The sequence below is a fragment of the Anomaloglossus baeobatrachus genome, chromosome 2 (genome assembly GCF_048569485.1).
Source record: "Anomaloglossus baeobatrachus isolate aAnoBae1 chromosome 2, aAnoBae1.hap1, whole genome shotgun sequence".
In the NCBI taxonomy this organism is placed as follows: domain Eukaryota; kingdom Metazoa; phylum Chordata; class Amphibia; order Anura; family Aromobatidae; genus Anomaloglossus; species Anomaloglossus baeobatrachus.
The window spans coordinates 355,542,242-355,567,349 of record NC_134354.1 but is presented as its reverse complement, the minus strand read 5'-3'; the positions used below and the strand labels follow the sequence as shown (position 1 = coordinate 355,567,349).

At 38.0% G+C, this 25,108-nt stretch overlaps 9 non-coding genes across 9 annotated transcripts; all 9 read left to right on the top strand.

Annotated features, from left to right (window-relative positions):
* Positions 1 to 1,401: 1,401 nt before the first annotated feature.
* On the top strand, positions 1,402 to 1,474 carry TRNAV-UAC (transfer RNA valine (anticodon UAC)). Its single transcript has one exon. It is a non-coding gene; the product is annotated as a tRNA-Val (tRNA).
* A 665-nt stretch (positions 1,475 to 2,139) lies between these two features.
* Positions 2,140 to 2,212, top strand: TRNAF-AAA (transfer RNA phenylalanine (anticodon AAA)). Its single transcript has one exon. It is a non-coding gene; the product is annotated as a tRNA-Phe (tRNA).
* A 1,404-nt stretch (positions 2,213 to 3,616) lies between these two features.
* Positions 3,617 to 3,689, top strand: TRNAV-AAC (transfer RNA valine (anticodon AAC)). Its single transcript has one exon. It is a non-coding gene; the product is annotated as a tRNA-Val (tRNA).
* Positions 3,690 to 9,548: 5,859 nt separating this feature from the next.
* TRNAV-UAC (transfer RNA valine (anticodon UAC)) lies at positions 9,549 to 9,621 on the top strand. Its single transcript has one exon. It is a non-coding gene; the product is annotated as a tRNA-Val (tRNA).
* A 416-nt stretch (positions 9,622 to 10,037) lies between these two features.
* On the top strand, positions 10,038 to 10,110 carry TRNAV-AAC (transfer RNA valine (anticodon AAC)). Its single transcript has one exon. It is a non-coding gene; the product is annotated as a tRNA-Val (tRNA).
* A 1,406-nt stretch (positions 10,111 to 11,516) lies between these two features.
* Positions 11,517 to 11,589, top strand: TRNAV-AAC (transfer RNA valine (anticodon AAC)). Its single transcript has one exon. It is a non-coding gene; the product is annotated as a tRNA-Val (tRNA).
* Positions 11,590 to 16,698: 5,109 nt separating this feature from the next.
* On the top strand, positions 16,699 to 16,771 carry TRNAV-AAC (transfer RNA valine (anticodon AAC)). Its single transcript has one exon. It is a non-coding gene; the product is annotated as a tRNA-Val (tRNA).
* A 7,158-nt stretch (positions 16,772 to 23,929) lies between these two features.
* On the top strand, positions 23,930 to 24,002 carry TRNAV-AAC (transfer RNA valine (anticodon AAC)). The gene has a single exon. It is a non-coding gene; the product is annotated as a tRNA-Val (tRNA).
* Positions 24,003 to 24,918: 916 nt separating this feature from the next.
* TRNAV-UAC (transfer RNA valine (anticodon UAC)) lies at positions 24,919 to 24,991 on the top strand. Its single transcript has one exon. It is a non-coding gene; the product is annotated as a tRNA-Val (tRNA).
* Positions 24,992 to 25,108: the final 117 nt, after the last annotated feature.

Below are 25,108 nucleotides of genomic sequence, written 5' to 3'. Positions count from 1 at the left end.
ACGTGTGCTTATCTGCCAGCAGACCCCCAGCAGCACTGAAGACAGGTTCCGAGAGAACGCTGGCTGCAGGACACGACAAGATCCCCAAGACGTACGTGGCGAGCTCAGGCAATTTATCAAGATTGGAAGCCTAAAATGAGCAGGGCTCAAGTTGCACAATAATGGAATCGATGTTTCCTTGCATATACTCATATATCTGTGTGTCCTCCTCTTTTTCCTTGTCCAGCTCATTTGTTTTCACATGAGTATATGTCCTTGTCACTTTCCCATGTGTTGTGAGTTGTTTGTGACCTATTGGACACCTTTGAGGGTGTTTTCTAGGTGTTTTTCTGTGTTTGTGATTGCCTCCCATTGTTTCCTATTGGCTCGAGTTCGGTTCGTCGAACGTTCGACGAGCCGAACTCGAACGGGAGCTCCGTTCGACGAACCGACCTCGAGCCGAACCGGGACCGGTTCGCTCATCTCTAATCCCCAGTGAAACCAATCTGTTCTTAGTGTTGAAATAATACGCTATCCAACTACAATATATGAAGTTCTCGGCTTTGTTGCCGAATGACGGGATGTTTTGGCTTCCATCACAAACAGAACTACAAATTATTTTTTTTTTTCCCCTAGCGGTCAAAACTCGTCTCTAAATGCCATTACTTTGCAGGATTTCACAGGTTTCATAGTGGAGTCGTCATCACGTCTACTTCACACGCAGAAGCTCTTGGGTTCAATCCCCAGTAAAAACAAGCTGTTTTCGCTGTTGAAGTAATTTGCTATCAACCTGTAACATATGAAATTCTTTTTTTTATTGCCAACTGATAATATATTTTGGCTTCCATCACCAAGAGAACTACGATTTTGGGTTTCTTTTTTATTGACCATTTTAGCAGAAAACATAATCCCATATTATAAAAATCCTATTTGTTTCAAAATATATAGTTCCTTTCAATACCAAAGCAAACAACTAAACTATGTGGAAAAAAGTAACACATTCAATGTAAACTTCCTTTTAAGCAAAATCCCTTTGTAGGAATAAAACTGGTAAAATATGTAATAAAAATTGTAAATGTTTCATTAACCAAAAATACTTTCCTTCAGCAATAAAAAGGCCCCGTCAGTCACAATTCTTCTCTGCTAGCCAATACACAGTAACTTTCCATCAGGTTTCATAGAGTAGTGGTCATCATGTCTGCTTAACATGCAGAAGGTCCTGCGTTCAATCCCCAGTAAAACCAATCTCTTCTTGGTGTTGAAATAATACTCAATTAAACTACAATATATGAAGTTCTTGGCTTTGTTGCCGAATGATGGGATGTTTTGGCTTCCATCCCCAACAGAGCTACGAATTTGTTTTTTTTTTTCCCTGGCGGTTAAAACTCGTCTCTAATTGCCATTACTTTGCAGGCTTTCAAAGGTTTCATAGTGTAGTGGAAATCATGTCTGCTTTACACGCAGAAGGTCCTGGGTTCAATCCCCAGTGAAACCCATGTGTTTTTGGTGTTGAAATAATCCCCTATCAACCTGCAGTATATAAAGCTCTTGGCTTTGTTGCCGAATAACGGGATGTTTTAGCTTCCATCACCAACAGAGCTACGAATTTGTTTTTTTTCCCCTGGCAGTCAAAACTCATCTCTAATTGCCATTACTTTGCAGGATTTCAAAGGTTTCATAGTGTAGTGGTCATCACGTCTGCTTCACACGCAGAAGATCCTGAGTTCAATCCCCAGTGAAACCAATCTGTTTTTGGTGTTGAAGTAATTTCCTATCGACTTGTAATATGTAAAATTCTTGGTTTTGTTGCCAAATGACAATACATTTTGGCTTCCATCACAAAGAGAACTACGATTTTGGGTTTCTTTTTTATTGACAATTTTAGTAGAAAACATAATCCCATATTATAAAAATCCTATTTGTTTCAAAATATATAGTTCCCATAAAAACAAAAGCAAAAGACCAAACTATGGAGAAAAAAGTAACACATTCAATATAAACTTCAATTTAAGCAAAATCCCTTTGTAGGAATAAAACTGGTAAAATATGTAATAATAATTGTAAATGTTTCATTAACCAAAAATACTTTCCTTCAGCAATAAAAAGGCCCCGTCAGTCACAATTCTGCTCTGCTAGCCAATACACAGTAAATTTTTGTCAGGTTTCATAGTGTAGTGGCCATCACGTCTGCTTAAAATGCAGAAGGTCCTGGGTTCAATCCCCAGTGAAACCAATCTGTTCGTAGTGTTGAAATAATACGCTATCCAGCTACAATATATGACGTTCTCGGCTTTGTTGCCGAATGACGGGATGTTTTGGCTTCCATCACAAACAGAACTACAAATTATTTTTTTTTTTCCCCTAGCGGTCAAAACTCGTCTCTAAATGCCATTACTTTGCAGGATTTCACAGGTTTCATAGTGGAGTCGTCATCACGTCTACTTCACACGCAGAAGGTCTTGGGTTCAATCCCCAGTAAAAACAAGCTGTTTTCGCTGTTGAAGTAATTTGCTATCAACCTGTAACATATGAAATTCTTTGTTTTATTGCCAACTGATAATATATTTTGGCTTCCATCACCAAGAGAACTACGATTTTGGGTTTCTTTTTTATTGACCATTTTAGCAGAAAACATAATCCCATATTATAAAAATCCTGTTTGTTTCAAAATATATAGTTCCTTTTAATACCAAAGCAAACAACTAAACTATGTGGAAAAAAGTAACACATTCAATGTAAACTTCCTTTTAAGCAAAATCCCTTTGTAGGAATAAAACTGGTAAAATATGTAATAAAAATTGTAAATGTTTCATTAACCAAAAATACTTTCCTTCAGCAATAAAAAGGCCCCGTCAGTCACAATTCTGCTCTGCTAGCCAATACACAGTAACTTTCCATCAGGTTTCATAGAGTAGTGGTCATCCCGTCTGCTTAACATGCAGAAGGTCCTGCGTTCAATCCCCAGTAAAACCAATCCGTTCTTGGTGTTGAAATAATACTCAATTAAACTACAATATATGATGTTCTTGGCTTTGTTGCCGAATAACGGGATGTTTTAGCTTCCATCACCAACAGAGCTACGAATTTGTTTTTTTTCCCCTGGCAGTCAAAACTCATCTCTAATTGCCATTACTTTGCAGGATTTCAAAGGTTTCATAGTGTAGTGGTCATCACGTCTGCTTCACACGCAGAAGGTCCTGGGTTTAATCCCCAGTGAAACCAATCTGTTTTGGTGTTGAAGTAATTTCCTATCGACTTGTAATATGTGAAATTCTTGGTTTTGTTGCCAAATGACAATACATTTTGGCTTCCATCACAAAGAGAACTACGATTTTGGGTTTCTTTTTTATTGACAATTTTAGCAGAAAACATAATCCCATATTATAAAAATCCTATTTGTTTCAAAATATATAGTTCCCATAAATACAAAAGCAAAAGACCAAACTATGGAGAAAAAAGTAACACATTCAATATAAACTTCAATTTAAGCAAAATCCCTTTGTAGGAATAAAACTGGTAAAATATGTAATAATAATTGTAAATGTTTCATTAACCAAAAATACTTTCCTTCAGCAATAAAAAGGCCCCGTCAGTCACAATTCTGCTCTACTAGCCAATACACAGTAACTTTTTGTCAGGTTTCATAGTGTAGTGGCCATCACGTCTGCTTAACATGCAGAAGGTCCTGGGTTCAATCCCCAGTGAAACCAATCTGTTCTTAGTGTTGAAATAATACGCTATCCAGCTACAATATATGACGTTCTCGTCTTTGTTGCCGAATGACGGGATGTTTTGGCTTCCATCACAAACAGAACTGCAAATTATTTTTTTTTTCCCCTGGCGGTCAAAACTCGTCTCTAAATGCCATTACTTTGCAGGATTTCACAGGTTTCATAGTGGGGTCATCATCACGTCTGCTTCACATGCAGAAGGTCCTGGGTTCAATCCCCATTAAAAACAAGCCGTTATCGCTGTTGAAGTAATTTGCTATCAACCTGTAATATTTGAAATTCTTGATTTTGTTGCCAACTGATAATATATTTTGGCTTCCATCACCAAGAGATCTACGATTTTGGGTTTCTTTTTTATTGACCATTTTAGCAGAAAACATAATCCCATATTATAAAAATCCTGTTTGTTTCAAAATATATAGTTCCTTTAAATACAAAAGCAAACGACTAAACTATGTAGAAAAACAGTAACACATTCATTGTAAACTTCCATTTAAGCAAAATTCCTTAGTAGGAATAAAACTGGTAAAATATGTAATAACAATTGTAAATGTTTCATTAACCAAAAATACTTTCCTTCAGCAATAAAAAGGCCCCATCAGTCACAATTCTGCTCTGCTAGCCAATACACAGTAACTTTCCATCAGGTTTCATAGAGTAGTGGTCATCACGTCTGCTTAACACGCAGAAGGTCCTGTGTTCAATCCCCAGTGAAACCAATCTGTTCTTAGTGTTGAAATAATACCCAATTAAACTACAATATATGAAGTTCTTGGCTTTGTTGCCGAATGATGGGATGTTTTGGCTTCCATCACCAACAGAGCTACGAATTTGTTTTTTTTTTTTCCCTGGCGGTCAAAACTCGTCTCTAATTGCCATTACTTTGCAGGCTTTCAAAGGATTCATAGTGTAGTGGAAATCACGTTTGCTTTACACGCAGAAGCCCCTGGGTTCAATCCCCAGTGAAACCCATGTGTTCTTGGTGTTGAAATAATATCCTATCAACCTGCAATCTATAAAGTTCTTGGCTTTGTTGCCGAAACACGGGATGTTTTAGCTTCCATCACCAACAGAGCTACAAATTTGTTTTTTTTACCCTGGCGGTCAAAACTCGTCTGTAATTGCCATTACTTTGCAGGTTTTCAAAGGTTTCATAGTGTAGTTTTCATCACGTCTGCTTCACACGCAGAAGGCCACTGGGTTCAATCCCCAGTAAAAACAAGCCGTTTTCGCTGTTGAATTAATATGCTATACACCTGTAATATATGAAATTCTTGGTTTTGTTGCCAACTGATAATATATTTTGGCTTCCATCACCAAAAGAACTACGATTTTGGGTTTCATTTTTATTGACCATTTTAGCAGAAAACATAATCTTATATTATAAAAATCCTGTTTGTTTCAAAATATATAGTTCCTTTAAATACAAAAGCAAACGACTAAACTATGTAGAAAAAAGTAACACATTCAATGTAAACTTCCATTTAAGCAAAATCCCTTTGCAGGAATAAAACTGGTAAAATATGTAATAAAAATTGTAAATGTTTCATTAACCAAAAATACTTTCCTTCAGCAAAAAAAAGGCCCGTCAGTCACAATTCTGCTCTGCTAGCCAATACACAGTAACTTTACATCAGGTTTCATAGAGTAGTGGTCATCACGTCTGCTTAACACGCTGAAGGTCCTGTGTTCAATCCCCAGTAAAACCAATCTGTTCTTGGTGTTGAAATAATACCCAATTAAACTACAATATATGAAGTTCTTGGCTTTGTTGCCGAATGATGGGATGTTTTGGCTTCCATCACCAACAGAGCTACGAATTTGTTTCTTTTTTCCCCTGGCGGTCAAAACTCGTCTCTAACTGCCATTACTTTGCAGGATTTCAAAGGTTTCATAGTGTAGTTTTTATCACGTCTGCTTCACACGCAGAAGGTCCTGGGTTTAATCCCCAGTGAAACCAATCTGTTTTGGTGTTGAAGTAATTTCCTATCGACTTGTAATATGTGAAATTCTTGGTTTCGTTGCCAAATGACAATACATTTTGGCTTCCATCACAAAGAGAACTACGATTTTGGGTTTCTTTTTTATTGACCATTTTAGCAGAAAACATAATCCCAAATTATAAAAATCCTATTTGTTTTAAAATATATAGTTCACATAAATACAAAAGCAAACGACTAAACTATGTAGAAAAAATAACACATGCAATGTAAACTTCAATTTAAGCAAAATCCCTTTGTAGGAATAAAACTGGTAAAATATGTAATAATAATTGTAAATGTTTCATTAACCAAAAATACTTTCCTTCAGCAATTAAAAGGCCCCGTCAGTCACAATTCTGCTCTGCTAGCCAAAACACAGTAACTTACCATCAGGTTTCAAAGTGTAGTGCTCATAACGTCTGCTAAACACGCAGAAGGTCCTAGGTTGAATCCCCAGTAAAACCTATCTGTTCATGGTGTTGAAATAAAACCCTATCAACCTGCAGTATATGATGTTCTTGGCTTTGTTGCCGAATGACCGGATGTTTTAGCTTACATCACCAACAGAGCTACAAATTTGTTTTTTTTCCCCTGGCGGTCAAAACTCGTCTCTAATTGCCATTACTTTGCAGGATTTCAAAGGTTTCATAGTGTAGTGGTCATCACGTCTGCTTCACACGCAGAAGGTCTTGGGTTCAATCCCCAGTGAAACCCATGTGTTCATGGTGTTGTAATAATTCCATATCAACCTGCAATATATAAAGTTCTTGGCTTTGTTGCCGAATAATGGGATGTTTTAGCTTCCATCACCAACAGAGCTACGAATTTGTTTTTTTTCCACCTGGCGGTCAAAACTCGTCTCTAATTGCCATTACTTTGCAGGATTTCAAAGGTTTCATAGTGTAGTGTTCATCACGTCTGCTTCACACGCAGAAGGTCCTGGGTTCAATCCCCAGTGAAACAAATCTGTTTTTGGTGTTGATGTAATTTCCTATTGACTTGTAATATGTGAAATTCTTGGTTTCGTTGCCAAATGACAATACATTTTGGCTTCCATCACCAAGAGAACTTCAATTTTGGGTTTCTTTTTTATTGACCATTTTAGCAGAAAACATAATCCCGTATTATAAAAATCCTATTTGTTTTAAAATATATAGTTCCCATAAATACAAAAGCAAACGACTAAACTATGTAGAAAAAAGTAACACATTCAATGTAAACTTCAATTTAAGCAAAATCCCTTTGTAGGAATAAAACTGGTAAAATATATAATAAAAATTGTAAATGTTTCATTAACCAAAAATACTTTCCTTCAGCAATAAAAAGGACCCATCAGTCACAATTCTGCTCTGCTATCCAATACACAGTAACTTTCCATCAGGTTTCATAGTGTAGTGCTCATCACGTCTGCTTAACACGCAGAAGGTCCTAGGTTGAATCCCCAGGAAAACAAATCTGTTCATGGTGTTGAAATAAAACCCTATCAACCCGCAGTATATGATGTTCTTGGCTTTGTTGCCGAATGACGGGATGTTTTGGCTTCCATCACCAACAGAGCTACAAATTTGTTTTTTTTCCCCTGGCGGTCAAAACTCGTCTCTAATTGCCATTTCTTGGCAGAATTCCAAAGGTTTCATAGTGTAGTGGTCATCACGTCTGCTTCACATGCAGAAGGTTCTGGGTTCAATCCCCATTAAAAACAAACCGTTATCGCTGTTGAAGTAATTTGCTATCAACCTGTAATATATGAAATTCTTGGTTTTGTTGCCAACTGATATTATATTTTGGCTTCCATCACCAAGAGAACTACGATTTTGGGTTTCTTTTTTATTGACCATTTTAGCAGAAAACATAATCCCATATTATAAAAATCCTGTTTGTTTCAAAATATATAGTTCCTTTAAATACAAAAGCAAACGACTAAACTATGTAGAAAAAAGTAACACATTCATTGTAAACTTCCATTTAAGCAAAATTCCTTAGTAGGAATAAAACTGGTAAAATATGTAATAACAATTGTAAATGTTTCATTAACCAAAAATACTATCCTTCAGCAATAAAAAGGCCCCGTCAGTTACAATTCTGCTCTGCTAGCCAATACACAGTAACTTTCCATCAGGTTTCATAGAGTAGTGGTCATCATGTCTGCTTAACACGCAGAAGGTCCTGCGTTCAATCCCCAGTGAAACCAATCTGTTCTTGGTGTTGAAATAATACCCAATTAAACTACAATATATGAAGGTCTTGGCTTTGTTGCCGAATGATGGGATGTTTTGGCTTCCATCACCAACAGAGCTACGAATTTGTTTTTTTTTTTCCCTGGCGGTCAAAACTCGTCTCTAATTGCCATTACTTTGCAGGCTTTCAAAGGTTTCATAGTGTAGTGGAAATCACGTTTGCTTTACACGCAGAAGGCCCTGGGTTCAATCCCCAGTGAAATCCATGTGTTCTTGGTGTTGAAATAATATCCTATCAACCTGCAATCTATAAAGTTGTTGGCTTTGTTGCTGAATAACGGGATGTTTTAGCTTCCATCACCAACAGAGCTACAAATTTGTTTTTTTTTCCCTGGCGGTCAAAACTCGTCTGTAATTGCCATTACTTTGCAGGATTTCAAAGGTTTCATAGTGTAGTTTTCATCACGTCTGCTTCACACGCAGAAGGCCACTGGGTTCAATCCCCAGTAAAAACAAGCCGTTTTCGCTGTTGAATTAATATGCTATACACCTGTAATATATGAAATTCTTGGTTTTGTTGCCAACTGATAATATATTTTGGCTTCCATCACCAAAAGAACTACGATTTTGGGTTTCTTTTTTATTGACCATTTTAGCAGAAAACATAATCCCATATTATAAAAATCCTGTTTGTTTCAAAATATATAGTTCCTTTAAATACAAAAGCAAACGACTAAACTATGTAGAAAATAGTAACACATTCAATGTAAACTTCCATTTAAGCAAAATCCCTTTGTAGGAATAAAACTGGTAAAATATGTAATAAAAATTGTAAATGTTTCTTTAACCAAAAATACTTTCCTTCAGAAATAAAAAAGGCCCGTCAGTCACAATTCTGCTCTGCTAGCCAATACACAGTAACTTACCATCAGGTTTCAAAGTGTAGTGCTCATAACGTCTGCTTAACACGCAGAAGGTCCTAGGTTGAATCCTTAGTAAAACCTATCTGTTCATGGTGTTGAAATAAAACCCTATCAACCTGCAGTATATGATGTTCTTGGCTTTGTTGCCGAATGACCGGATGTTTTAGCTTACATCACCAACAGAGCTACAAATTTGTTTTTTTTCCCCTGGCGGTCAAAACTCGTCTCTAATTGCCGTTACTTTGCAGGCTTTCAAAGGTTTCATAGTGTAGTAGAAATCACATCTGCTTTACACGCAGACGGTCCTGGGTTCAATCCCCAGTGAAACCCATGTGTTCTTGGTGTTGAAATAATCCCCTATCAACCTGCAGTATATAAATTTCTTGGCTTTGTTGCCGAATAACGGGATGTTTTAGCTTCCATCACCAACAGAGCTACGAATTTGTTTTTTTTCCCCTGGCGGTCAAAACTCGTCTCTAATTGCCATTACTTTGCAGGATTTCAAAGGTTTCATAGTGTAGTGGAAATTACGTCTGCTTTACACGCAGTAGGTCCTGGGTTCAATCCCCAGTAAAACCAATCTGTTCTTGGTGTTGAAATAATTCTCAATTAAACTACAATATATGAAGTTCTTGGCTTTGTTGCCGAATGATGGGATGTTTTGGCTTCCATCCCCAAAAGAGCTACGAATTTGTTTTTTTTTTCCCTGGCGGTCAAAACTCGTCTCTAATTGCCATTACTTTGCAGGTTTTCAAAGGTTTCATAGTGTAGTGGAAATCACATCTGCTTTACACGCAGAAGGTCCTGGGTTCAATCCCCAGTGAAACCGAACTGTTTTTGGTGTTGAAGTAATTTCCTATCGACTTGTAATATGTGAAATTCTTAGTTTCGTTGCCAAATGACAATACATTTTGGCTTCCATCACAAAGAGAACTACGATTTTGGGTTTCTTTTTTTTTGACCATTTTAGCAGAAAACATAATCCCATATTATAAAAATCCTATTTGTTTCAAAATATATAGTTCCCATAAATACAAAAGCAAAAGACCAAACTATGGAGAAAAAAGTAACACATTAAATATAAACTTCAATTTAAGCAAAATCCCTTTCTAGGAATAAAACTGGTAAAATATGTAATAATAATTGTAAATGTTTCATTAACCAAAAATACTTTCCTTCAGCAATAAAAAGGCCCCGTCAGTCACAATTCTGCTCTGCTAGCCAATACACAGTAACTTTTCGTCAGGTTTCATAGTGTAGTGGTCATCACGTCTGCTTAACACGCAGAAGGTCCTGGGTTCAATCCCCAGTGAAACCAATCTGTTCTTAGTGTTGAAATAATACGCTATCCAACTACAATATATGAAGTTCTCGGCATTGTTGCCGAATGACGGTATGTTTTGGCTTCCATCACAAACAGAACTACAAATTATTTTTTTTTTTTTCCCCTGGCTGTCAAAACTCGTCTCTAATTGCCATTACTTTGCAGGATTTCACAGGTTTCATAGTGGAGTGGTCATCACGTCTACTTCACATGCAGAAGGTTCTGGGTTCAATCCCCAGTAAAAACAAGCCGTTTTCCCTGTTGAAGTCATTTGCTATCAACCTGTAATATATGAAATTCTTGCTTTTGTTGCCAACTGATAATATATTTTGGCTTCCCTCACCAAGAGAACTACGATTTTGGGTTTCTTTTTTATTGACCATTTTAGCAGAAAACATAATCCCATATTATAAAAATCCTGTTTGTTTCAAAATATATAGTTCCTTTTAATACCAAAGCAAACAACTAAACTATGTGGAAAAAAGTAACACATTCAATGTAAACTTCCTTTTAAGCAAAATCCCTTTGTAGGAATAAAACTGGTAAAATATGTAATAAAAATTGTAAATGTTTCATTAACCAAAAATACTTTCCTTCAGCAATAAAAAGGCCCCGTCAGTCACAATTCTGCTCTGCTAGCCAATACACAGTAACTTTCCATCAGGTTTCATAGAGTAGTGGTCATCCCGTCTGCTTAACATGCAGAAGGTCCTGCGTTCAATCCCCAGTAAAACCAATCCGTTCTTGGTGTTGAAATAATACTCAATTAAACTACAATATATGATTTTCTTGGCTTTGTTGCCGAAAAACGGGATGTTTTAGCTTCCATCACCAACAGAGCTACGAATTTGTTTTTTTTCCCCTGGCAGTCAAAACTCATCTCTAATTGCCATTACTTTGCAGGATTTCAAAGGTTTCATAGTGTAGTGGTCATCACGTCTGCTTCACACGCAGAAGGTCCTGGGTTTAATCCCCAGTGAAACCAATCTGTTTTGGTGTTGAAGTAATTTCCTATTGACTTGTAATATGTGAAATTCTTGGTTTTGTTGCCAAATGACAATACATTTTGGCTTCCATCACAAAGAGAACTACGATTTTGGGTTTCTTTTTTATTGACAATTTTAGCAGAAAACATAATCCCATATTATAAAAATCCTATTTGTTTCAAAATATATAGTTCCCATAAATACAAAAGCAAAAGACCAAACTATGGAGAAAAAAGTAACACATTCAATATAAACTTCAATTTAAGCAAAATCCCTTTGTAGGAATAAAACTGGTAAAATATGTAATAATAATTGTAAATGTTTCATTAACCAAAAATACTTTCCTTCAGCAATAAAAAGGCCCCGTCAGTCACAATTCTGCTCTACTAGCCAATACACAGTAACTTTTTGTCAGGTTTCATAGTGTAGTGGCCATCACGTCTGCTTAACATGCAGAAGGTCCTGGGTTCAATCCCCAGTGAAACCAATCTGTTCTTAGTGTTGAAATAATACGCTATCCAGCTACAATATATGACGTTCTCGTCTTTGTTGCCGAATGACGGGATGTTTTGGCTTCCATCACAAACAGAACTGCAAATTATTTTTTTTTTCCCCTGGCGGTCAAAACTCGTCTCTAAATGCCATTACTTTGCAGGATTTCACAGGTTTCATAGTGGGGTCATCATCACGTCTGCTTCACATGCAGAAGGTCCTGGGTTCAATCCCCATTAAAAACAAGCCGTTATCGCTGTTGTAGTAATTTGCTATCAACCTGTAATATTTGAAATTCTTGATTTTGTTGCCAACTGATAATATATTTTGGCTTCCATCACCAAGAGATCTACGATTTTGGGTTTCTTTTTTATTGACCATTTTAGCAGAAAACATAATCCCATATTATAAAAATCCTGTTTGTTTCAAAATATATAGTTCCTTTAAATACAAAAGCAAACGACTAAACTATGTAGAAAAAAGTAACACATTCATTGTAAACTTCCATTTAAGCAAAATTCCTTAGTAGGAATAAAACTGGTAAAATATGTAATAACAATTGTAAATGTTTCATTAACCAAAAATACTTTCCTTCAGCAATAAAAAGGCCCCGTCAGTCACAATTCTGCTCTGCTAGCCAATACACAGTAACTTTCCATCAGGTTTCATAGAGTAGTGGTCATCACGTCTGCTTAACACGCAGAAGGTCCTGTGTTCAATCCCCAGTGAAACCAATCTGTTCTTAGTGTTGAAATAATACCCAATTAAACTACAATATATGAAGTTCTTGGCTTTGTTGCCGAATGATGGGATGTTTTGGCTTCCATCACCAACAGAGCTACGAATTTGTTTTTTTTTTTTCCCTGGCGGTCAAAACTCGTCTCTAATTGCCATTACTTTGCAGGCTTTCAAAGGTTTCATAGTGTAGTGGAAATCACGTTTGCTTTACACGCAGAAGCCCCTGGGTTCAATCCCCAGTGAAACCCATGTGTTCTTGGTGTTGAAATAATATCCTATCAACCTGCAATCTATAAAGTTCTTGGCTTTGTTGCCGAAACACGGGATGTTTTAGCTTCCATCACCAACAGAGCTACAAATTTGTTTTTTTTACCCTGGCGGTCAAAACTCGTCTGTAATTGCCATTACTTTGCAGGTTTTCAAAGGTTTCATAGTGTAGTTTTCATCACGTCTGCTTCACACGCAGAAGGCCACTGGGTTCAATCCCCAGTAAAAACAAGCCGTTTTCGCTGTTGAATTAATATGCTATACACCTGTAATATATGAAATTCTTGGTTTTGTTGCCAACTGATAATATATTTTGGCTTCCATCACCAAAAGAACTACGATTTTGGGTTTCATTTTTATTGACCATTTTAGCAGAAAACATAATCTTATATTATAAAAATCCTGTTTGTTTCAAAATATATAGTTCCTTTAAATACAAAAGCAAACGACTAAACTATGTAGAAAAAAGTAACACATTCAATGTAAACTTCCATTTAAGCAAAATCCCTTTGTAGGAATAAAACTGGTAAAATATGTAATAAAAATTGTAAATGTTTCATTAACCAAAAATACTTTCCTTCAGCAAAAAAAAGGCCCGTCAGTCACAATTCTGCTCTGCTAGCCAATACACAGTAACTTTACATCAGGTTTCATAGAGTAGTGGTCATCACGTCTGCTTAACACGCTGAAGGTCCTGTGTTCAATCCCCAGTAAAACCAATCTGTTCTTGGTGTTGAAATAATACCCAATTAAACTACAATATATGAAGTTCTTGGCTTTGTTGCCGAATGATGGGATGTTTTGGCTTCCATCACCAACAGAGCTACGAATTTGTTTCTTTTTTCCCCTGGCGGTCAAAACTCGTCTCTAACTGCCATTACTTTGCAGGATTTCAAAGGTTTCATAGTGTAGTTTTTATCACGTCTGCTTCACACGCAGAAGGTCCTGGGTTTAATCCCCAGTGAAACCAATCTGTTTTGGTGTTGAAGTAATTTCCTATCGACTTGTAATATGTGAAATTCTTGGTTTCGTTGCCAAATGACAATACATTTTGGCTTCCATCACAAAGAGAACTACGATTTTGGGTTTCTTTTTTATTGACCATTTTAGCAGAAAACATAATCCCAAATTATAAAAATCCTATTTGTTTTAAAATATATAGTTCACATAAATACAAAAGCAAACGACTAAACTATGTAGAAAAAATAACACATGCAATGTAAACTTCAATTTAAGCAAAATCCCTTTGTAGGAATAAAACTGGTAAAATATGTAATAATAATTGTAAATGTTTCATTAACCAAAAATACTTTCCTTCAGCAATTAAAAGGCCCCGTCAGTCACAATTCTGCTCTGCTAGCCAAAACACAGTAACTTACCATCAGGTTTCAAAGTGTAGTGCTCATAACGTCTGCTAAACACGCAGAAGGTCCTAGGTTGAATCCCCAGTAAAACCTATCTGTTCATGGTGTTGAAATAAAGCCCTATCAACCTGCAGTATATGATGTTCTTGGCTTTGTTGCCGAATGACCGGATGTTTTAGCTTACATCACCAACAGAGCTACAAATTTGTTTTTTTTCCCCTGGCGGTCAAAACTCGTCTCTAATTGCCATTACTTTGCAGGATTTCAAAGGTTTCATAGTGTAGTGGTCATCACGTCTGCTTCACACGCAGAAGGTCTTGGGTTCAATCCCCAGTGAAACCCATGTGTTCATGGTGTTGTAATAATTCCATATCAACCTGCAATATATAAAGTTCTTGGCTTTGTTGCCGAATAATGGGATGTTTTAGCTTCCATCACCAACAGAGCTACGAATTTGTTTTTTTTCCACCTGGCGGTCAAAACTCGTCTCTAATTGCCATTACTTTGCAGGATTTCAAAGGTTTCATAGTGTAGTGTTCATCACGTCTGCTTCACACGCAGAAGGTCCTGGGTTCAATCCCCAGTGAAACAAATCTGTTTTTGGTGTTGATGTAATTTCCTATTGACTTGTAATATGTGAAATTCTTGGTTTCGTTGCCAAATGACAATACATTTTGGCTTCCATCACCAAGAGAACTTCAATTTTGGGTTTCTTTTTTATTGACCATTTTAGCAGAAAACATAATCCCGTATTATAAAAATCCTATTTGTTTTAAAATATATAGTTCCCATAAATACAAAAGCAAACGACTAAACTATGTAGAAAAAAGTAACACATTCAATGTAAACTTCAATTTAAGCAAAATCCCTTTGTAGGAATAAAACTGGTAAAATATATAATAAAAATTGTAAATGTTTCATTAACCAAAAATACTTTCCTTCAGCAATAAAAAGGACCCATCAGTCACAATTCTGCTCTGCTATCCAATACACAGTAACTTTCCATCAGGTTTCATAGTGTAGTGCTCATCACGTCTGCTTAACACGCAGAAGGTCCTAGGTTGAATCCCCAGGAAAACAAATCTGTTCATGGTGTTGAAATAAAACCCTATCAACCCGCAGTATATGATGTTCTTGGCTTTGTTGCCGAATGACGGGATGTTTTGGCTTCCATCACCAACAGAGCTACAAATTTGTTTTTTTTCCCCTGGCGGTCAAAACTCGTCTCTAATTGCCATTTCTTTACAGAATTCCAAAGGTTTCATAGTGTAGTGGTCATCACGTCTGCTTCACATGCAGAAGGTTCTGGGTTCAATCCCCATTAAAAACAAACCGTTATCGCTGTTGAAGTAATTTGCTATCAACCTGTAATATATGAAATTCTTGGTTTTGTTGCCAACTGATATTATATTTTGGCTTCCATCACCAAGAGAACTACGATTTTGGGTTTCTTTTTTATTGACCATTTTAGCAGAAAACATAATCCCATATTATAAAAATCCTGTTTGTTTCAAAATATATAGTTCCTTTAAATACAAAAGCAAACGACTAAACTATGTAGAAAAAAGTAACACATTCATTGTAAACTTCCATTTAAGCAAAATTCCTTAGTAGGAATAAAACTGGTAAAATATGTAATAACAATTGTAAATGTTTCATTAACCAAAAATACTTTCCTTCAGCAATAAAAAGGCCCCGTCAGTTACAATTCTGCTCTGCTAGCCAATACACAGTAACTTACCATCAGGTTTCATAGAGTAGTGGTCATCATGTCTGCTTAACATGCAGAAGGTCCTGCGTTCAATCCCCAGTGAAACCAATCTGTTCTTGGTGTTGAAATAATACCCAATTAAACTACAATATATGAAGGTCTTGGCTTTGTTGCCGAATGATGGGATGTTTTGGCTTCCATCACCAACAGAGCTACGAATTTGTTTTTTTTTTTCCCTGGCGGTCAAAACTCGTCTCTAATTGCCATTACTTTGCAGGCTTTCAAAGGTTTCATAGTGTAGTGGAAATCACGTTTGCTTTACACGCAGAAGGCCCTGGGTTCAATCCCCAGTGAAATCCATGTGTTCTTGGTGTTGAAATAATATCCTATCAACCTGCAATCTATAAAGTTGTTGGCTTTGTTGCTGAATAACGGGATGTTTTAGCTTCCATCACCAACAGAGCTACAAATTTGTTTTTTTTTCCCTGGCGGTCAAAACTCGTCTGTAATTGCCATTACTTTGCAGGATTTCAAAGGTTTCATAGTGTAGTGGAAATTACGTCTGCTTTACACGCAGTAGGTCCTGGGTTCAATCCCCAATAAAACCAATCTGTTCTTGGTGTTGAAGTAAATTCCTATCGACTTGTAATATGTGAAATTCTTAGTTTCGTTGCCAAATGACAATACATTTTGGCTTCCATCACAAAGAGAACTACGATTTTGGGTTTCTTTTTTATTGACCATTTTAGCAGAAAACATAATCCCATATTATAAAAATCCTATTTGTTTCAAAATATATAGTTCCCATAAATACAAAAGCAAAAGACCAAACTATGGAGAAAAAAGTAACACATTAAATATAAACTTCAATTTAAGCAAAATCCCTTTCTAGGAATAAAACTGGTAAAATATGTAATAATAATTGTAAATGTTTCATTAACCAAAAATACTTTCCTTCAGCAATAAAAAGGCCCCGTCAGTCACAATTCTGCTCTGCTAGCCAATACACAGTAACTTTTCGTCAGGTTTCATAGTGTAGTGGTCATCACGTCTGCTTAACACGCAGAAGGTCCTGGGTTCAATCCCCAGTGAAACCAATCTGTTCTTAGTGTTGAAATAATACGCTATCCAACTACAATATATGAAGTTCTCGGCATTGTTGCCGAATGACGGTATGTTTTGGCTTCCATCACAAACAGAACTACAAATTATTTTTTTTTTTTCCCCTGGCTGTCAAAACTCGTCTCTAATTGCCATTACTTTGCAGGATTTCACAGGTTTCATAGTGGAGTGGTCATCACGTCTACTTCACATGCAGAAGGTTCTGGGTTCAATCCCCAGTAAAAACAAGCCGTTTTCCCTGTTGAAGTCATTTGCTATCAACCTGTAATATATGAAATTCTTGCTTTTGTTGCCAACTGATAATATATTTTGGCTTCCCTCACCAAGAGAACTACGATTTTGGGTTTCTTTTTTATTGACCATTTTAGCAGAAAACATAATCCCATATTATAAAAATCCTGTTTGTTTCAAAATATATAGTTCCTTTAAATACAAAAGCAAACAACTAAACTATGTGGAAAAAAGTAACACATTCAATGTAAACTTCCTTTTAAGCAAAATCCCTTTGTAGGAATAAAACTGGCAAAAATATGTAATAAAAATTGTAAATGTTTCATTAACCAAAAATACTTTCCTTCAGCAATAAAAAGGCCCCGTCAGTCACAATTCTGCTCTGCTAGCCAATACACAGTAACTTTCCATCAGGATTCATAGAGTAGTGGTCATCACGTCTGCTTAACTCGCAGAAGGTCCTGCGTTCAATCCCCAGTAAAACCAATCTGTTCTTGGAGTTGAAATAATACTAAATTAAACTACTATATATGAAGTTCTTGGCTTTGTTGCCGAATGACCAGATGTTTTGGCTTCCATCCCCAACAGAGCTACGAATTTGGTTTTTTTTTCCCTGGCGGTCAAAACTCATCTCTAATTGCCATTACTTTGCAGGCTTTCAAAGGTTTCATAGTGTAGTGGAAATCACGTCTGCTTTACACACAGAAGGTCCTGGGTTCAATCCCCAGTGAAACCCATGTGTTCTTGGTGTTGAAATAATCCCCTATCAACCTGCAGTATATAAATTTCTTGGCTTTGTTGCCGAATAACGGGATGTTTTAGCTTCCATCACCAACAGAGCTACGAATTTGTTTTTTTTCCCCTGGCGGTCAAAACTCGTCTCTAATTGCCATTACTTTGCAGGATTTCAAAAGTTTCATAGTGTAGTGGTCATCACGTCTGCTTCACACGCAGAAGGTCCTGGGTTCAATCCCCAGTGAAACCAATCTGTTTTTGGTGTTGAAGTAATTTCCTATCGACATGTAATATGTGAAATTCTTGGTTTCGTTGCCAAATGACAATACATTTTGGCTTCCATCACAAAGAGAACTACGATTTTGGGTTTCTTTTTTATTGACCATTTTAGCAGAAATCATAATCCCATATTATAAAAATCCTATTTGTTTCAAAATATATAGTTCCCATAAATACAAAAGCAAAAGACCAAACTATGGAGAAAAACGTAACACATTCAATATAAACTTCAATTTAAGCAAAATCCCTTTGTAGGAATAAAACTGGTAAAATATGTAATAATAATTGTAAATGTTTCATTAACCAAAAATACTTTCCTTCAGCAATAAAAAGGCCCCGTCAGTCACAATTCTGCTCTGCTAGCCAATACACAGTAACTTATCGTCACGTTTCATAATGTAGTGGTCATCACGTCTGCTTAACACGCAGAAGGTCCTGGGTTCAATCCCCAGGGAAACCAATCTGTGCTTAGTGTTGAAAAAATAATACGCTATCCAACTACAATATATGAAGTTATCGGCATTGTTGCCGAATGACGGTATGTTTTTGCTTCCATCACAAACAGAACTACAAATTATTATTTTTTTTTCCCCTGGCGGTCAAAACTCGTCTCTAAATGCCATTACTTAGTTGGCTACAAAACTAGGGGGAACCCTACGTCATTTTCTTTTCATTGTTTTGGCTGAATACAAAGCTAAGCACCCCTTAGTGCCACATGAAAGGCACCAAAGGGTGCTCCACTTTTTCTCCACTTTTTCTCCACTTCTCCACTTTTTCTCCACTTTTTCTCCACTTTTTATCCATTTTTTTCTCCACTTTTTCTCCATTTTTTTCTCCACTTTTTCTCCATTTTTTTCTCCACTTTTTCTCTACTTTTTCTCCATTTTTTCTCCACTTTTTCTCCGTTCTTTATGTATTAGTCGGTCTACCCATTAGCTCTGCCATGCATACTGTAGCTCTACACCTACTGCACATGTTACTTTATGATTGACATCTTTTTCGTACCAGAGCTGTCTAAGCCTACTCTGACCCCATATTTGTCATTACTATATTGTCCTTGTACTGTATTATGACATTTGTATCATGTGTTTCATTTCTTGCTGTGTTGCAATTTTTTTGCTGCATCCCAATTGTACCTCTACATTGTTCGAGTTTATATTATTGTTCTCTCACTCTTATGTGATACTGATTATTGTCATTTTTCATGATTACATGCAGATAAGTCCAATCTGACGAAGGCTCAGGCCGAAACGTCATTTGTAACTTGTTTTGGACAAAAACATATATGCTTATGAAAAATTTTTTTTTCTTAATACGGACCAATAAAGAGTGATTTTGCATTACTATCCGTTGTGACTTACTGACTTAGTCTGGGAGATTTAGAGTGCCGAGGCTACTCTCTAATTTTATCTATTATTACCTCTGAGCACCTATATACCAGTGAGCAGAGCTTCCTCTACAGTAGTTCCCCTGATTAGGCATGCCCTTACCTCATGAGCAGGGCATTGCAGCTTTGGTAGCAACCATTACGACATGGACTCTGCTGCTGTGGACCCAGGGAGAGTGAGTGCAGATTCATTGCACCCACACTCCTCACATGAAGGGTCCGCACTCCTAGAAAATGGGGGATACGTTCCCTGAGTGTCTCCCCCCCATATTCTAGACGGTCCAGAGTCGTCGTGGGACCCCTTTATTTTTTTTCTTACAATAAATTGGTGAAAGAGGAAATGTTTTGGGGACTGTTTTTTCAAATAAATTTCTTTTGTCGATTTTTTTTTTTTTGTTAGTACTGACAGTTTATGATGTTGGGTATCTAATAGACGCCATAACATCACAAACTGCTGGGCTTGATCTCAGGTGACTTTACAGCTAGTATCAACCCGATTTATTACCCCGTTTGCCACTGCACCAGGGCACGGGATGAGCTGGGGTGAAGCACCAGGATTGGCGCATTTAGTGGATGCGCCACGTCTGGGGTGCCTGCGGCCTGCTATTTTTAGGCTGTGAAGGCCCAATAACTATGTACCTTCCCACCTTGAGAATACCAGACCACAGCTGTCCGCTTTACCTTGGCTGGTGATCCAATTTGGGGGGGACCCTACTTTTATTGTGTAATTATTAATATTTATAAAATAATTATAAAAAAGAGCCTGAGGGGACCTCCACATTGGATCCCCAACCACGGTAAAACTGCCAGCTGTGGTTTTCAGGCTACAGCCGTCTGCTTTACCTTAGCTGGCTATCAAAAATGGGGGGACCCAACGTCATTTTTTTTTTTAACTATTTTTTAAATAGAAAAAATTAATGGGCTTCCCTGTATTTTGATTGCCAACCAAGGTAACGGCAGGCAGACTGGGGTGGCAACCCATAGCTGTCTGCTTTATCTGCACTGAGAATCAAAAATACCGCGGAGCGCTAGGTCATTTTTTTAAAGATTTATTTTTACAGCACTGTGATGTCCAGCAATCAAAATACAGGGAAGCCCAATTTGTTTTTAGTTATTTAAATAAATAATTAAAAAAAAATATATATGGGCTCCCGCTGCATTTTTTGTATTGCTAGGTAAGGGTAATCCAAGCAGCTACTGGCTGCTAACCCCCACTGCTTGGTGTTACCTTCACTGGCAATGGAAAATCCAGGGAAGCATTTTTTATTTTTTTTGCCAAAAAACTACAAAAAAAGGACGTGAGCTTCGCCATATTTTTGTATGCTAGCCAGGTATAGCAGGCAGGTGCTGGAAGAGTTGGATACAGCGCCAGAAGATGGCGCTTCTTTGAAAATGCCATTTTCTGAGGCAGCTGCAGACTGCAATTCGCAGCAGTGGGGCCCAGAAAGCTCAGGCCAACCTGTGCTGCGGATTCCAATCCCCAGCTGCCTAGTTGTACCTGGCTGGACACAAAAATGGGGCGAAGCCTACGTCATTTGTTTTCTAATTATTTAATGAAATTCATGAAATAATAGAAAAAGGGCTTCCCTTTATTTTTGGTTCCCAGCCGGGTACAAATAGGCAACTGGGGGTTGGGGGCCTGCCGTACCTGCCTGCTGTACCTGGCTAGCATACAAAAATATGGCGAAGCCCACATAATTTTTTCAGGGGGCAAAAAACTTCTGCATACAGTCCTGGATGGAGTATGCTGAGCCTTGTAGTTCTGCAGCTGCTGTGTGTCTGTATGGAGAAGAGCAGACAGCAGCTGCAGAACTACAAGGCTCAGCATACTCCATCCAGGACTGTATGCAGAATTTTTTTGCCCACCAAAAAAATGACGTGGGCTTCGCCATATTTTTGTATGCTAGCCAGGTACAGCAGGCAGCCACGGGCTGCCTCCAACCCCCAGTTGCCTATTTGTACCCGGCTGGGAACCAAAAATATAGGGAAGCCCGTTTTTTTTAATTATTTCACTTATTTCATGAAATAATTAAAAAACAAATGACGTGGGCTTCGCCCCATTTTTTGTGTCCAGCCGGGTACAACTAGGCAGCTGGGGATTGGAATCCGCAGCACAGGTTAGCCCGAGGTTTCTGGTCGCCTCTGCTGCGAATTTCAGTCCGCATCCGTCCCAGAAAATGGCGCTCTCATAGAAGCGCCATCATCTGGCGCTGTATCCAACTCTTCCAACAGCCCTGAAGCCGGGTGGCTTGTTGGGTAATCATGCGTTAATACTGGCGTTGTTTTACTAGCCAGTATTAAGCCAGAGATTCTTAATGTCAGGCACGTTTGACCCGGCCATTAAGAATCTCCAATAAAGGGTTAAAAAAAAACACCACACAGAGAAAAAAATACTTTAATAGAAATAAATACACAGACACATTAGAGACTCCATCTTTATTACCCCCTGTCAGCCCTCCACGATCCTGCTCTTCTGTCTTCTTTCTTTCTAGTGTAGTAGTAGTGATGATTGTAGTGAGGATGAGGTTCACCAACTCATCACTTGGGGCTGAGGAACCTCATCCTCACTACAATCCTCACTAGTGTAGTAGTAGTGATGATTTTAGTGAGGATGAGTTTACCCAGCTCATCACTTGGGGCTGAGGAACCTCATCCTCACTACAATCTTCACTAGTGTAGTAGTAGTGACGATTGTAGTGAGGATGAGTTTACCCAGCTCATCACTTGGGGCTGAGGAACCTCATCCTCACTACAATCATCACTAGTGTAGTAGTAGTGATGATTGTAGTGAGGATGAGTTTACCCAGCTCATCACTTGGGGCTGAGGAACCTCATCCTCACTACAATGATCACTATTGTAGTAGTAGTGACGATTGTAGTGAGGATGAGTTTACCCAGCTCATCACTTGGGGCTGAGGAACCTCATCCTCACTACAATCATCACTAGTGTAGTAGTAGTGACGATTGTAGTGAGGATGAGTTTACCCAGCTCATCACTTGGGGCTGAGGAACCTCATCCTCACTACAATCCTCACTAGTGTAGTAGTAGTGACGATTGTAGTGAGGATGAGTTTACCCAGCTCATCACTTGGGGCTGAGGAACCTCATCCTCACTACAATCCTCACTACAATCGGGAAGCAGCGTGCAGCCTTCACTCCGTGAGTGATCAGTGCTGGCTGTCAGCGGTAACAGCAGTAACGCTGACAGACGCGTTACCATAGCAACGGTGCTCTCGGAGCCGCGGTTAGCGGTGACGTCACCGCTAACTGCGTTGCTATGGCAACGGTGATCTCCGTTAATGAACGGCTGTGTCAGCCGGTCCCTAACGGAACGGGTAGTCGACCGTGTGGGAGAGCATGTCGCCGGTACACGGCGATACACATATGTGCACCATGTACCGGAGAGATGCACTCGCAGGTCCTACATGATGCGTCATAGTCATGTGACCAGTCTGTAGCCAATGAGATAATAGCCACGTGACTGGTCACATGGCTATTTTGACGTCATGATAGGTCCTGCATCTCAGCTGGCAGTGCTGGTCACGGGGAGGATTCAGCGATCATCGGATGGAATAGCGGCAGGAGACAGAGTACAGGAGGGATCGCGGGGACTGGTAAGTGTTATGGCAATGTTTATTAACTGTTTGTGTACATTTATAATGCATTTTTATGTGTTTGTGATTGCCTCCCATTATAGCCTATTGGTTCGAGTTCGGTTCGTCGAACGTTCGACGAACCGAACTCGAACGGGACCCCCGTTCGGCGAACCGACTCGAGCCGAACCGCGACCGGTTCGCTCATCTCTAGTCCTGGGTTCAATTCCCAGTGAAACCAATCTGTTCTTAGTGTTGAAATAATACGCTATCCAACTCCAATATATGAAGTTCTCGGCTTTGTTGCCGAATGACGGGATGTTTTGGCTTCCATCACAAACAGAACTACAAATTATTTTTTTTTTTCCCCTGGCGGTCAAAACTCGTCTCTAAATGCCATTACTTCGCAGGATTTCACAGGTTTCATAGTGGAGTCGTCATCACGTCTACTTCACACGCAGAAGTTCCTGGGTTCAATCCCCAGTAAAAACAAGCCATTTTAGCTCTTAAAGTAATTTGCTATCAACCTGTAACATATGAAATTCTTTGTTTTGTTGCCAACTGATAATATATTTTGGCTTCCATCACCAAGAGAACTATGATTTTGGGTTTCTTTTTTATTGACCATTTTAGCAGAAAACATAATCCCATATTATAAAAATCCTATTTGTTTCAAAATATATAGTTCCCATAAATACAAAAGCAAAAGACCAAACTATGGAGAAAAAAGTAACACATTCAATATAAACTTCAATTTAAGCAAAATCCCTTTGTAGGAATAAAACTGGTAAAATATGTAATAATAATTGTAAATGTTTCATTAACCAAAAATACTTTCCTTCAGCAATAAAAAGGCCCCGTCAGTCACAATTCTGCTCTGCTAGCCAATACACAGTAACTTTTCGTCAGGTTTCATAGTGTAGTGGTCATCACGTCTGCTTAACACGCAGAAGGTCCTGGGTTCAATCCCCAGTGAAACCAATCTGTTCTTAGTGTTGAAATAATACGCTATCCAACTACAATATATGAAGTTCTCGGCTTTGTTGCCGAATGACGGGATGTTTTGGCTTCCATCACAAACAGAACTACAAATTATTTTTTTTTTTCCCCTGGCGGTCAAAACTCGTCTCTAAATGCCATTACTTTGCAGGATTTCACAGGTTTCATAGTGGAGTCGTCATCACGTCTACTTCACATGCAGAAGGTCCTGGGTTCAATCCCCAGTAAAAACAAGCAGTTTTCGCTGTTCAAGTAATTTGCTAACAACCTGTAATTATGAAATTCTTGGTTTTGTTGCCAACTGATAATATATTTTGGCTTCCCTCACCAAGAGAACTACGATTTTGGGTTTCTTTTTTATTGACCATTTTAGCAGAAAACATAATCCCATATTATAAAAATCCTGTTTGTTTCCAAAAATATAGTTCCTTTAAATACAAAAGCAAACAACTAAACTATGTGGAAAAAAGTAACACATTCAATGTAAACTTCCTTTTAAGCAAAATCCCTTTGTAGGAATAAAACTGGTAAAATATGTAATAAAAATTGTAAATGTTTCATTAACCAAAAATACTTTCCTTCAGCAATAAAAAGGCCCCGTCAGTCACAATTCTGCTCTGCTAGCCAATACACAGTAACTTTCCATCAGGTTTCATAGAGTAGTGGTCATCACGTCTGCTTAACACGCAGAAGGTCCTGCGTTCAATCCCCAGTAAAACCAATCTGTTCTTGGTGTTGAAATAATACTCAATTAAACTACAATATATGAAGTTCTTGGCTTTGTTGCCGAATGATGGGATGTTTTGGCTTCCATCCCCAACAGAGCTACGAATTTGTTTTTTTTTTCCCTGGCGGTCAAAACTCGTCTCTAATTGCCATTACTTTGCAGGCTTTCAAAGGTTTCATAGTGTAGTGGAAATCACGTCTGCTTTACACGCAGAAGGACCTGGGTTCAATCCCCAGTGAAACCCATGTGTTCTTGGTCTTGAAATAATCTCCTATCAACCTGCAGTATATAAAGTTCTTGGCTTTGTTGCTGAATAACGGGATGTTTTAGCTTCCATCACCAACAGAGCTACGAATTTGTT